Below are 10,041 nucleotides of genomic sequence, written 5' to 3'. Positions count from 1 at the left end.
CGTTTCAAAGGCCTCTTTTAGTGGCAAACCACTTTGAATAACTTTTGAATTTGTTTAATTATAACTTAGACATTAAAATCTCTGGATATAAGCAATGAATTATTTGGTACTTTTCCTTTTATATGAAATATGAAGCATGTTTTAATAAAAGCACATACAATATTAAAGGTTTTAATATTCTATATTAAAGGTTTTAATATTCTATAGTATAAAACCATAATTAGAAAATCGTTGACTATAATAAAATGAGAAACTATATTACAAAACCAAAATTATATTTTGCTAAAAGTACTTAAACAGATTGACATATGTATTTTTAAGATTTTATTTACTTGAGAGATGAGAGACAGAAAGAGAATGAGTAGAGGGAGGCACAGAGGTAGAAGGAGTCTGATGAGGGGCTGGATCCCAGGACCCTGAGATCATGACATGATCCGAAGGCAGACACTTAACTGACTGAGCCCCCCAGATGCCCCAAAACAGACTGATTTTTTAACTCTATAAATAAGTTAGTAATAATATGTTTAAAGTGTTACTTACTACTGAGCGACATAACATTGTATATTTTCTGACACAGTTTTGAGATCCTAAAGAGAGACTGATACCATTATGTAGCAAAATATGATTCAATAAATGAGGCATAAAAAATCCTTGAAATTGCTAAGAAATGTTTACCTTAAACATTATATAACCTAGTATTCCAAGTCTTCATTTTCTTTAGTAAAGGTTTTAATAATTGCAGATTTTAGTCTTACAAGGTTAACCAGAGATAGTTCTTTTTGATGAAATTCATGTAGTTTTATCTTTAAAAACATATGTGTTTAAAAAGAAATATTCCTCAAATGTTCATAGGTCAAAATTTTTTCAATAAGAAATATGTCAACTGTGGGCAGGAATAAGCTATATGAATATCATATACATAATAAAAATAAAAAAAGAGTAGGATTGGAGGGCGCCTGGGTGGCACAGCGGTTAAGCGTCTGCCTTCGGCTCAGGGCGTGATCCCGGCATTATGGGATCGAGCCCCACATCAGGCTCCTCCACTGGGAGCCTGCTTCTTCCTCTCCCACTCCCCCTGCTTGTGTTCCCTCTCTCACTGGCTGTCTCTATCTCTGTCAAATAAATAAAATGTAAAAAAAAATAAAGCAGGATTGGAGTTGCAGAGAGGGAAATATATAGTTATAAAGATACTGGATCTACACTGAGCTGACTGTATCTTCACTCTTAAGTAGGTCTTCGTAAGTATGTCAGCTCTTTATATTTCTGTTAAAAAGGTGAGTAGTTATTTAGCACAGCAATTATTAGACTACTCGTAACGTTACAGAAAAAGAAATGGGCATGTTCTTACATAGCATACATTAAGTTGACAAGCAGTAAGACTTCTGCAACAGTGCACAGTAAAACAAAAACAAATTTTGCTTTTTTTTATGATTGAATATTTAACTTTAAAAGGATGCTCAAGAGTTCAGATTCATTTTTACTATTTCTAAATATATATCATTATACTTGTTCAAAATGATATCCTACCTCCCAAAAATCATGAAATACTTTATTAATGATATGGAAAGATTTTCAGTATAATCANATCTGCTGAATACTCAGTTAACTGAAAATTCAACTAGAATACTTCAACCTGCCAGCTTCTCAGGATTCAGTTAAGCAGGATCTTATTACTGACTACCTTCATGAAAATTATTACATTGTAATAATGGTACATGTAATAATGTAATAAAATTACATCTTAATGTGATCATAAACTACAGATCACAGAGGAAAATTCTTCCCAAGGAAAAGTGCAAAAGTAGTTTCTTATCAATCATTTTAAATAGTAATGCAGATTTCTAACTATTAAACTCTGCTATGAGTTTAGTATGACAACAACAAAAGTCAAAAGAAACTTTGAAACTAAGGATATTACTTTAGGAAAATAAACAAAATACTTCACAGATTTTAAAGAATTCCCCCAAATAGATGTATTAGATGCCAATGCCCACAAATTTAAAAACATGTGTCTCATATCCATAGGAAAAAGGAACACCTTTTTACTGACCCTTACAAGAATCCATGGATAAACTTCTAGCAATACAAGAAACCCTTAACATTAAGACAAAATTATGTACTTTTTTTTCCCAGGGAGAGGGTCCTTGGCCCTTCAGACTCTCAAAGGGATTATACCTCTCATGCAAAATACCTGTAGCACCCAAAGCTAAACTATTAATTTTAAAAAGCCGTGCATATTAAGTATTCTTAATGTATTTCATTATAATATTTAACCACAAACATGGTATGAAATTATGTAAAGTATTCTTTAAAAAATCTAGATACATTTCAACTTAAATTATAGAACCATAAATGGAGAAAAGCCAGTTAAATAGTAATGCTTAGTATACTCCCAAACATTTTAAAGAGATATTTCCCTTACCTCTTCCTTTTTCCACTTAGATTAAAATTATAATGGAATGAAACTGTAAGTTAAGTTAAACACAAACATAATTCATTCTCTTACAAAAGATCTTACTTTCTGGGGAGGAATCTATTTGTGTCCTTAGTGATTCATATTATTTTATGAATAAATATTTTTCCAATGAAATTCTGCATCTATTTCAATATTCTCTTTATAAAAGTTCCGTTATAAGCTCAGATGAGAACACATTAGGGTAAAATTTCCAATGAAAATACTAATTTACAGGGAAAAATTTCCAACAAAAATAACAACTGGGCAAAATTCCCATTTAAAGTATTAATTACATTAACAATTTAATGAAATACTTGGGGCTATCTTTTGTGATACAAGTAGACTTTTCAGGTAATACTAAAACATGAATGGCAAACTTGACAAAATTATAAATAGAAAGAGACTTCATATATCCCACTAGTTTTTAAATTTTTAATCTGTGTTTCTGTGACTGGCTTATTTCACTTATCCTAATGTCCTCAAGGTTAGTTGTTCTGTTGCATATTGAGAACTTCCTTCTTTTTTAAGCTTAAATATTCCTTTGTATGTATATGCCACATTTTCTTTACCCATTCATCTACCGATGAAAATTTAGGATGCTTCCTCATCTTAGCTATTATGAATAGTGCTTCTTTTTTGGATAGAGACACAGAAGTGGGATTGCTGGATCATATGATAGTTCTACTATTAATATTTTGTAGAACCTCCATATAATTTTGCAAAGTAACTGTACATTTAGCATTCCCATTGAGTGTATAGGGGACCAATTTCCATAGCTTGACATCATCACCTGTTAGATTCTGCTTTTTGATACTAGCCATCCTACTCTATATAAGGTTGTGTGTCACTGTGCTTTTCAGTTCTGATGAGTACTGTGATATTATGCATCTTTTCATATACTTGTTGCCCATTCCTATGTTTTCTTTTGAGAAAGGTCTACCAAGTCCTTTGCCCATTTTTAAAATCAGTTTTTTATTGAGTTGTTAAGAATTCTTGATATATTTTGGATATTAACTCATTATCCAAAGTCTCAAAATACTAAAAGAGATTTATTATGAAAGAGAATAAACAATCCTAATCAACACTTACAAAATGTGATAGTCACAGCCATCCCTACAACTACATAAATGAGTAGATCTTTTTGCTTTAGGCAAGGATTGATAATAAGCCACAGTATTCCTTACAGACAATTATTATTCTACTAAAACAAAAAATTAACATTAATCAACTATGAAGGCCATTCTCCTTTAGGAGGGAGAAAAACCCTCTTCACTGAAAGAAAAAACAACCTAAAAGCAATCTCTAAAAGACTCTGCCCAAAATAGTACCTTAATGACATTTAAATATTTAAGATCGATTTTTAGTTAAAGGATATATAAGCCCCACAATTAACCAACTCATTTTGTTCTCTCACATATCAAGAAAATATTATAGTGGGGTAAGTATAAATTTAGTATTTTGGGTCTTCATGACATTAATACATCTTGGGAGTCAAAAAAAGAAAATTAAGAAATTAGGGCACGATAGCAGCAAAATGTGTACGCAGTGCCAACCTGTCATTACCCAAAGAAACATCAAAAAACAAGCTGAACTATCAAAAACCAATTTTTCCAGGATGTTGGAAACAAGTAAAGTTTACAGGAACTAAGTAAATTCTGAATGAAGAAAAAGGTAACTTGAAAACGGTAGGAAAGCTTTGTAGCATTTTCTATGCTCCCACCCACTCCCTATAGGGCACAGTGGCAGTTCTGAAGTACAGATAGGCATGTTCTTATGTAGGACCCTGATCTCTGGCTCTGGAAGGAGTAAAGAACTTATTTGTAAAGACTGCCTATATCTGCACTAAACTGTCTGCAGGCTCTCTGAAGAACTGACTTAAGGCACTCAGCTCTTTCATACAGCAAAAGGGCTTTAATATACACTTAAGACAAAAACAATATAAAGCAAATTAATTGCATGTGCTTGGGGCAAAAGTAAGACCTACAACTGACTAGTAAGGGAAAGCTATACAAGATTCCTTGGGAAACTGAGACTATTGCAAAACAGAAGAGAAGAAAACATTTCCTAACTTACATTATGAAACCACCATTATTCTGATCCAAAGCCAAATAAAGACATCTTGAGAGGGACAAAGGAGAGACAGTGAACTAGAAAGCTCCAGACTTTTGTTCTTACTTTAATACATCAAAAAACAATAGCACAAACCAAAGTATCACTGAGAACTCTAAGACCTGCAACAACTAAGCAAACACTGAAATAACCAAAAGCTGAACTGAAATAGTATGAAATTTCATGACATCTTCACTTTACCCTTAACCTACATGTTTCCCCAGCACAGCTAAAACCAGTACTAACCCCAGTAGAGACAAAGCCACCCAATTTCTGGTCCTCCCTTGAGTTAGAAGAAAAAATACTGAACTTGTTTGCAACATTCTGGTTTGTATGAGGTTACTCCAGGGAATGGTATTTGCTCACGTAACTCAAAATGATGATGGGAAGGCTGGCATAATTTTAGTATCAAGTTGGAGGGTATTTACATATGGCAGGTGCCATGATGTGTGAGGAGTTGCAGGGATGCTGCAGACCTATGGGTGCCTGGAGATTAGAGGCAGAAACAGAATAGAAAGCACAAAGAACTAGAAGAAGAGAGAGAGAGAGAGAGAATCCCAAGCAGGTTCCTCACCCAATGCACAGCCCACAGGGCTCAATCTTACAACCCTGAGATCATGACTTGAACTGAAATCAACAGTCAGATACCTAACCAACTGAGCCACTCAGGCACCCCCATTTACATTTTCCAAGTAATTACTTTGAGGAAAAATTACTGTTGCCACTCTATGTTATCAGAGTGAAGCTCAATAAGGAAATTTAGAACTTGAACAATAAATACTACGAGACAAGTGGACTTAAAAGACAAAGACAAGAATACTGCACCCAGCAGTATTTATCATGAATATGTATTCTTCTCTAGTGCACATGAGATCATATATTAGATCACCAAACAAGTCTTAAGATATTTGAGATTATCTTTTCCTGACACAATGAATCAAACTAGAAATCAATAGCTGAAGGAAATCAGAAAAACCCACAAATAAATCCACAAAATTAAATGACATAATCGTAAATACCCAATGGGTCAAAGAGGAAATCAAAGAAATTACAAAGTATCTTGAGAGGAAAAAAATAAAATCATAACATACAAAACTTATGGGATAACTTCTTGGCAATGTTAAAATTCTTGTTTTTGCTATAAATTTCCATTAAAAAAGATAAAAGATCTCAAAACCAACAAGCTAAACTTACTCCTTACAGAACAGGGAAAAGAACAAACTAAAACCCACAGCTAGGAAAAGGGAGAAAGATAGTAGATTTATAGCATACAGAACATAGAGAATGGAAAAATGCACAAAATCAAAGTAACCAAAAGTCTGGTTTTTGAAAAGACCAAAACTGATAATCCCTGAAACTACTAACATAGTATATGTTAAGTAAATTGAATTTAAATAAACAATTTAAAAGAACTGACAAACCTTTAACTATATTGACTAAAAAAACCCCAAAAGATTCACATCCCTAAAATCAAATCAAAAAGGTTATTATAGCTGATTTTTTACAAAAATTTAAAAAAAATTGTAAGAGAATACTATGAAGAACTGTGTGCCAAAAGAACTGGATAACCAGATGAGGTGCATATATTCCTAGAAACACAACCTATAATGAGTTATAAAGAAATAAAAAATCTGAACAGATCCATAGCTAATAAGAAGACTGAATCAGGAATCAAAACTTCCCAACCAAGAAAAGTAACCCCAGTACCTGATGTCTTCATCGGTGAGTTATACAAAACATTTAAAGAAGAACTGACACCAATTTTCTTCATACTATTCAATAAAATTGAAAAGCAAAAAACACTTCCAAAATTATTTTGTTAAGCCAGTATTACTTTGATACCAAAGGCAAAGGCACTATAAGAAAACTAACAATGACTATCTATGATAAATACTGATTTTCAAATCCTTAACAAGTTAGTAACAAACATAATTTAAAGCAAAATAAAAAAAATTATATACCACAACCAAGTGTAATTTACTCCTAGAACATCAGGCTCATTCACCACATTAGTATCAATCAATATAAGAAGCCACACTGAAAGAAGTTCAGAGAAAAAACCCACATACTCATCTCCACTGCTGCACAAAAAGCACCTGAAAAATTTAATACCCTTTCATGATTAAAAAAGAAAAAACCCAAAAACACAACTCAACATTGCAGCAACAGAAGAATAAAAGTCCCATATATGAAAAGTCCACATTCATATTCAGTGATGAAAAGTCTAAAAACTTTTTCTCTAAGATTAGGAAAAAGATAAGGGTCCTCCTCCCTCTACTTTTATTCAACATAGTCCTTAAAGTCCTAGCCAGAGCAATTAAAAAAAAGAATAAAAAAGCATCCAAATTAGAAAGAAAAAAGTAAAATTATGTCTGCTCTAACATCCATCTTATGTACAAAACCCTAAAAATTCCACACACAAAAATCAAATCGATAAAGTCAACAAAATTGCAAGATTAAAAAAAAATCAACAAACAAAAATCAGTTTTATTTACACACACTGGAAATGAATATCTCAAAAGTAACTTAAAAAAACAATCACATTGATAATAGCATCAGGAAAAGTAAAATACTTAGGAACAGACTAACAAACAAGAAGGTAAAGGACTTGTACACTGATAAATAAAAAACATTGCTAAAAGAAATGAAATAAAACACAAATGGAAAGACAGCCAGTGTTCACTAACTGGAAGACTTATTAATATTGTTAAGATGTCCATAACTACACAGTCATCCACAGATTCAATGCAATACCAATGGTGCTTTAGCAGAAATCCAAAAATCTATCTTAAAATTCATATAAAATTGCAAAGGACCAAACTATCTTAAAAAGCCAATCTTTAAAAGTGAAGATAATCTTGTAGAATGACAACAGTGGATATCTAGTATTTCCTGATTTCAAAACTTAACGTAAGGCTACCATAGTCAAAACAGTGTGGTTCTGGCATAAAAAGCCATACAGACCACATAGAACTGAGAATGCATAAATAAGGCTATCACACATCCGTGGCCAACTGATTTTTCATTGTTTTTATTAGTAATCTAATTATAAATTTTCTTAAACACTGCACTACATGCATTACAGAATGGGCATCACTTCCAAACAGTAAAATAATAGTCATATACACAGCTTCTAAGTAGCTTTCTTAGAAGCATCTTTATTACAAGTCTTTTTATTTCCCCCAATTTTATTAAGATATAATTGACATACATCACTGTATGAGTTTCAGATGTAGAGCATAAAGGTTTGACTTACATGTATTGTGAAATGATTATGTTTGGTTAATATCCATTATCATTTAGATACAATAAAAAGAAATAGCAACAAAAATTTCTCCTTGTAATAATATACCATAAGGTCTACTCTCTTAACTTTCCTATATATCATACAGCAGTGTTATAGTTATCATGCTGTACATTCTACCTCTAGTACTTATTTATCTTATAAATGGAAGTTTGTGCCTTTTGACCACCTTCCTCCAACTCCTCCTTCCTCCACCCTCAGTATATACAAATCTGATCTTTTTCCATGATTTTCCCCCAGAGATTCCACATGTGAGATCTTTGTCTAACTTATTTTAATTAGCATAATGTCTCCAGTCCATCCACACTGTCACCAATGACACGATTTCCTCATTTTTTATGACTCAATAATATATTCCATTATACCTATCTATTTACCTATCCACCTATCTCACAATTTCTTTTACCATTCATGCATCCATGGATATTTAGGGTTGTATTTCTATGTTCTATGGAGGTGCAGATAACTTTTCAAATTAGTGTTTTCATTTCTTTTGGATATATTCCCTGAAGTGGAACTGCTGGATATCATAGTTCTAATTTTAATCTTTTAGGGAATAACCAAACTGTTTTCCATGTGACTAAATTACAATGCCTCTAAAAGGGTACAACGGTTCCCTTTTCTTCACATCCTCACCAGTATTTGTTATCTTTTTGATGATGGCCAAGCATGGTATCTCATGATTTTGATTTGCATTTCCCTAACAATTGATGTTGAACATCTTTTCATGTACTTGTTGGCCAACTGATTTTTTGACAAGTGTGCCAATGACTAAATGATTAAAGAATAGTCTCAATATATGTTGCTGGATTCATTGGATTTCCACATGAAAAACGAGATCTAGATCCATTTTAAATCTTACTATGTATAAAAATTATATCAAAATGAACCACTGATATAAATATAAGAGCTAAAACCTTGACTCTTAGAGAAAAACACAGGTGTAAATCTGATAACCTTGGATATGGCAAGAGTTCCACAGGTATAACAGCACAATCATTACTAACAAAAGAAAAAGATAAACTGCACTTTGTCAAAATTAACACTTATATGCATAAAGGATAAAATCGACAAGGTCAAAAGCTAACATACAGAATTGGCAAAAACATCTGGAAATTCTATATTTGAAATGCATTTAACATTTTCCTTCCTCTCTTCCTTCAAGAGAATAGAGTGGTGAAGGAAGGGGGAGAGAAAGGAACCCTGAGATCATGACCTGACCAAAATCAAGAGTCAGATACTTAACTGACTGAGCCACCCAGGCACCCCTAATTTTCATAATATATAAAAAACGACTTCAGTTTAACCACAAAAAAACAAACAGACCAATTCAGAATGGCAAAGAACTTGGATTAACATTTTTCCAAAGAAGATATAAATTGTGAACAAGTACATGAAAAGATGCCCCAAATCAATCATTACTCATTATGGAAATACGAATCAAAAGTACAGTAGTTTACACCTACTAGAATGGGTAGAACAATAATAGCACCAACAACAACAAACAACTATTGGTTAAGAGTGAGAACAGACTGAAACCCTCATATTTTGCTGGTGGAAAATCGCAAATGGAGCAGTTACCGTGAAAAACAATTTGACTATTCTTCAATAAGTTAAACACAGAATTACCATGTCTCACCAATTCTATTTTTAGGTACATACATACCCAAGAAAATTGAAAGCAGGCACAGACAGATACCTTTATACCCATGATCATAGCATATTATTCACAATATGCAAAAGCTACAAATGATCCAAGTGTCCATCAATGGATGAATGGACAAACACAGTATAACATATACATGTAACTGAATATTATTCAGCCATAATTCTGATGATAAAACATGGTTGAAGCTTGAGGACATTATGCTAATAAAAGACACAAAAGGACAATATGAGGTAAAACGGGCAGGTGAAAGAAAATGGAATAGAGACTACAGGAACTGGTAAGGCATAGTAGGCAGATGAGACTATTTTTAATGGTTGAGTGTTTCATTCAGTATGGGCACAGTAAAAAGTTCTGGAAACGGAGAGTGATGACGTTTGCACAATACTGTGAATGTAATTAGTGATACTGAATTATGCACTTCAAGAGTTAAAATGGTAAATTTTATTTTACATATACCTTGAGACAATAAAAAAAGTTACATTTAAAAAAAATAAACGGATAGGC

The 10,041-nt window shown here is 32.6% G+C and overlaps 1 protein-coding gene across 1 annotated transcript in view; it reads right to left on the bottom strand.

Moving 5' to 3' along the window:
- The window catches only part of LOC103656543 (AP-1 complex subunit sigma-2), a 22,267-nt gene that overhangs the window by 2,738 nt on the left and 9,488 nt on the right, over positions 1–10,041 (bottom strand). The window lies entirely within an intron of this gene.

Source organism: Ursus maritimus (assembly GCF_017311325.1).
Source record: "Ursus maritimus isolate PB19 chromosome Y unlocalized genomic scaffold, ASM1731132v1 scaffold_Y4, whole genome shotgun sequence".
NCBI lineage: Eukaryota > Metazoa > Chordata > Mammalia > Carnivora > Ursidae > Ursus > Ursus maritimus.
This window is presented reverse-complemented; position numbering and strand designations above follow the sequence as displayed.